A 5697-nucleotide genomic window follows, 5' to 3' on the forward strand; every position below is an offset into this window, starting at 1 on the left:
AATGATGATGAAGTCGATGAGCTTTCCTTTTCTCGTCGACGTAACGGAGTTGGTACATCGGGTGAACGCCGACGTAAGGAACCTAAGATCAGTAAAAGTAATAAACTCGAGGCCTGCATGGCACAGTGGTCATCTGTGCAAAGTCTGAGGACTGAAGAAACTGAACTTAGAACACTTTACCTAAAAGAAAAGCTTGCAAAGATCTAAGGAAAATCACGTAATCAATCGGATAGTGAAGTTAATAGTCCGGATCCTTATCCAAATGTTATTTGCTTGGACATCTTAAACAGTATGGATGGGGTGTCCAACGAGGTTTATATGAAAGCAATAAAAGCTTTTAAGGATCCCGATTTCAGGGTGTCATTTGTGAAGATGCCAGAAGCATGGAGAGGACCTATATTAGAACTGCTTTGATGTGACTGTTGTTTTAATCTCTCTAGTATGATGTTGTTTTAATTTGTGATGTTAAAAGTTGAAGTATTGTGTCATTTTCAAAGCTTTCAAGGACCTTTCTTTCCATTTTGTGGTGATGTTGTACTGTTTCCATTATGGAGAACATATGTTAATTGTTCTGTAGTTTCTAAATGCTTGATTGCTTGTTTTATTTGAAAGAATGTGGTTGATATGACTTATGATAATTATTTTGGTTATGCTTTATTCACAGTATGGCCAGTCAATTAAATGTGGATGATAATGTGAGTATCGATGATTCCATTGATGAAGATTCAAGTGATGATGATTTGTTATATATGGATTATTTTGATAGAAATATTAGAGATTTAATGATGCTTAATTGCTTTGTTGCCAACAAAGGAAGTATAATTGGTAGGAGACCTTGTAGAACATCATTGCTTACAGGAAAAATGTACATGCTAGAAATTTTGAATTGACATCCGAACGTGTGCTACCGTAATTTTCGTATGCAGAAACACGTTTTCATGAATTTTTGTGATATTTTGAAAGAGAAATGGTTGTTGAAAGATGGGGAAAAAGTGAGCGTCGAGGAGGGTGTTGCTATGTTTCTGATGATTGTAGGGTATACTACACGATACAATGTAATTGGTGATAGGTTTCAGCATTCCAACAAGACGATACACAAATGATTTAAACGAGTAATAAGGGTTGTTTGTTCATTCGGCACTAAGAGAATCCATCCGACAAATCAAGACATTGTACATGAGCGGATTTTACGTAAATATCCTTTCTTTAAGAATTGTATAGGCCCAATAGATGGAACACATATTGCAGCTTGGGATCCTACATCGAGAGAACATCTTTTCGAGGAAGGAAAACTAATGTAACACAAAATGTGATTTTGATATGAAATTTACATTTATGTATGCTGATTGGAAAGGTACTACTAATGATTCACGAGTATTCGTTGACACAATTACAAGAAGCTCGAATAACTTTCCAATGCTACGAGGAGGTATATTGCAGATAAATTTTACCTTGTTGTCCAAACATGCCTGAATTTATTACCCCTTAGCGAGGTCAAATATATCATCTGCGTGACTATGTTGGACAAGGAACATTACATAGGAAGGAAGAATTATTCAACTATAGACACTCCTCGTGCCGTAACATTATTGAACGTTGCATCGGAATTTTAAAGGCAAGATTTCCTTTTTTGAAGTTAATTACCAATTATCCACTTAGTAGGCAAAGAAAAATCTCTACTACATGTTGCACAATAAACAACTTTATTCGTCAGAAGCACGCTTTAGATAAGTTGTTCGTAGAGTATTCAGAAGAGAATATGATGTTTCAAGACATACAAGGGTCAAGTCAAGATCAAGAAGTCATACATTTTGGTGCTAGTCAAACAGCTCAAATGGGACAAGTCATGGATCAAATTGCTACAAAAATATGGAATGACTACTCAAGATATCGTACATGATTTCGTGGATGTACTTTATATTTTGTTTAGTGTCTACTTGTTTTGCCATGACATGTAAACTTCTAATAGTATCTATTCAACTGTGTTGCCAAATTTAATTTAGGTTGTGGTTTTTATATCTGTCGAAAAATATTTCAAGATTTATCAACTTCAAAATTTATATGTTATTTAATACTATTAGTCTATGCTACGTGCGATGCATGAGCTGTGCATGAATTATGGTTTGGTTAGCGTATGTATTGAATATGTTTGAAAATATATAGAAAAATGAAATTATTAGCAAGGAACTTACCAGTTATACGAGTCGATCACTTGTCTTTCTTTCACAAAATGTCATTTGTCTACCAAAAGTTGCAGAATCAATAAAATTCATTAATAATGAGAATTCAAGCCATAGTTAGTCAAAGAAATATTCCACTGGACAATAAAAGCATTCCAAGCAAAAAAAGCTAGCATCATAGCAGTACATTCTTCAATAAATTATAGTAGATATAAATGTATTATTGTACAGTATAATTCAAGGTAAAGCAGAAATTAGAACCTGAAAATTCCAAAAGTCTAAAACAGTAGGTATCCCAAGATCCTATGGTCCAGAGATGAGTTCCTCTCTCTTTCTTTCTTTGAGCCTTCGTAATTATGAGCCTCCATAATTATGGAGGCACAAATTTCATTTTTTCTTTCTTTCTTTTTCCTTTACTGGCTCTTAGTACAACAATTTAATTTCATTTAATCAACTTAATTTTTTTAACAGACGTCATTCCTAAAATAAATACACAAAATATAGATCAATTTTTTATATATATACAGAGATTATATAAATCCTTCAAATGAGCAGAAATGTAGATAAATGATAGACATATTAATCACATTTTTAATCGTAATCTTTTGAGTGCAATCCAATAATGTGTAAAATGTCTTAGATCAAATAGTCACTCACGTCGATAGTTCAATAATTTTTTTCTCCTCAATTTTTTTTTTTGCAGACGGCGTCGTTTTTACTCGAGAGATGAAAAAAATAGTTATAGTGCATGAAATGGAAGAATCTACTATTCTTTCTACAGAAACTAACATTGCCTATTTTATATAGTAGTGATAGTGATATTAACATTAAACTATTAAAATTTAGTAAATAATCATATTTTTTGAATAAAATATTATAAAAAAATATTCTTAAAATTTTAAAGTAAACGTGTTTTCTAGTTTTATGTTTTCAAAAATAGTCTTTCAAAATGACAAAGAGAATGCATTTTCAGCAATTTCAAAATAGGCACTCAAAATACAAAATCTAAAATGAATTCAAAAGTCAAAACTACGAAACTGAAACATGAAGAGAACAATCCTAAATAATTCCTACAAAAACAAAAATCTTATGAAGTACGTTTTCAATCCCACCCCTTCTCTGTGCCAAAACCCAAAATCCATCTCACAAGCCCTTTTCTCTGTATAATTCCTTGCTTGGGTTACCTTCAATTTGTTGTATTGATTTAGACCCGTTTCAAAAATTCAAGTTTATGCAGTTTCTTATCTGGGTTCGATGGAGTCTTTCGGGGCTAGAGAGTTGTTCATTTAGGTGCAGAAGAACAATGTGAGATTTCTTTTTGTAATTTTTGTTCTTCATTTGGGTGTAGAACTGGGTTTGACGGTTTTTAAATATTTATTGTGGAATTTTTGGAATTTGGGACTGAATATCAAATGGTTTTGTTTGCAATTTTTGAATCCAATAGTCTGACGAGTTAATTTGGTTGCAGTGAGGCAGTTTCATTCATCATACAGTTGATTTAGGAGTAGAGTTCTTGATTTGGTTTTTATTGATTAGTGTAAATTTGGATTATTGATTGAGAAGAGATGCCATTTCAACCAAGATGCTTGTGCTTGCAATGGCAAATTGCAGAATGAACAGGGTTGGAGTGCAGTCCATGAGGCAATTTGCAATAGGGAGGAAAGGATTACAAAGATTTTAATGCCAATCTGTTGAATTCTTTTGTAAGTTCCGATTTTTCGTGACCTGGATTTCTTCAATGGAGTCTTGAGCGGATAGGGAGTTGTTTACCATAATTTTTTTAAAAAAACACCCCCAAATGATTGCTTAATTATAGTATCCAGTTCAATGGATTCGAGTATTGGGATACAAAGCCCTTTATAATTAAGGGATTTAAAGTGATTTCAATTTCTCCTGAAAATTGTTGTGCTCTATGATCAAAAGCCCGATGTTGAAGATGCGAGACTTGTATCCAAGCATCCCATCAAAATGATGAATAAAATTGATTCAAGTGGTGTTGGTTGCAGTGGTGGGAGGAATATGGGATAGGTGGTAGAGAAATATATATTTTTTACTTTTATTTTTAATTTTTTAATTATTTATTTGGTGCTCATTTATACTTTTTTGAAAAATTTAGGATTACGTTGTAATTAATTCTTTACTATTTTTATTTTCTTTATTCGTTATTTCATCATGTTTTATTTAAAAAATGGAAGAAAATATTGTATTATGCATATAAAATGTCACATATGGAGGTACTCCGTCAAAATAAAACGATAGAGAGCTATTCCTCCGGGAACTGCTATCCACAATGTAGCTTGCCAAAGGGGGGTGTTTAGCTTCTCGGACGTAATTCCTTTTGGCTTTTCGTGTCTCACCGCCGATATATGGGCCTCCAAATATGGTGTCTATCTCGTGGATAGGGGTCTTATCCTGGACTTGTCGATTTCTTCGGTGCATGCGTCCTTCCCTAGGCCTCTCCGTTTCACTCTCCCTCCGTCGTGGGGAAACATCCCTTTGACGGGGAGCGGCCTCCTCACGCCCACATCGGTTGTCGTGCCTGGGCGGGGGCCTATTCGCTTGGGGTGATTCATTTCTGTTCCTAGGGAGTTCCAGCCGAGAGCGGTGCGCATAGTCTCGAAAATCCGCTATGTCTTGTGATAAGTATGTTTTTACACACTGATTTGGTTCACAAACATGACTTAAACATGGATAAAATGGTTAAATTGTGACTTAATCTAGTTAAATTCATGCATTGTAGGTAATTCAATGGAAATTGTGGAATTTCAGGAGAAAGGAGCCGAGAAGGACCAAAACACAACAAATTGATAGTTCGAGGACCAAAGGTGCAAATATTGAGAAGTTGAGCTAAATGCAAAACGAGAGTAAAAACATGCCGAGTATGAGCTCAAGGACAAAGCAAAACAAGTGGAGGAAGAAAGAATCGAAGAGGGACTGAAATGAAGACAGATAAAAGTTGGAGGACTAAAGCGCAAATACTCAAAAGATGAGCCGAATGAGTGGCAAGAGATTCGATGGTGTCAATCATCAATTGGAGGATAACATTTTTTGAAAAGATGAAGAAATCGAAGAAAGAAGTCAAGAGAAGCAACAAGGAAAGTTCAAGGACCGAAATGTAAAGACTTCATAGTTGGTTAATCTATGCGACCGGTCGCATAGATGGTTGCAGGAAATTTTGGGGGAAAATTTATTGGTCTATGCGACCGCATAGAAACCTTCTATGCGGTCGCATAGTGATACTTCGGGGGTCTCCGTTGCAATTTTTTGTTTTCATTGAAACTCTTTTCCTACTTGATTTTGACGCGATATAAATACCCAAAATCGTCAAATTGAGGAGAGGAAGGACCAGGGAGAAGCAATACACTCAATTTGAAGGCAAGAAACACAATCTTGGACTTGATTTCACAAGGATTCAAGAAGGAATTAAAGATTACACACAAAATTGAAGGATTATCATACGGGTGTATTCTTTATATCTTTTAATTTCGTTTTAATTCTTGATTCTGTAATTATGATC

The sequence above is a fragment of the Olea europaea genome, chromosome 17, assembly GCF_002742605.1.
Source record: "Olea europaea var. sylvestris chromosome 17, O_europaea_v1, whole genome shotgun sequence".
Taxonomy (NCBI): Eukaryota; Viridiplantae; Streptophyta; class Magnoliopsida; order Lamiales; family Oleaceae; genus Olea; species Olea europaea.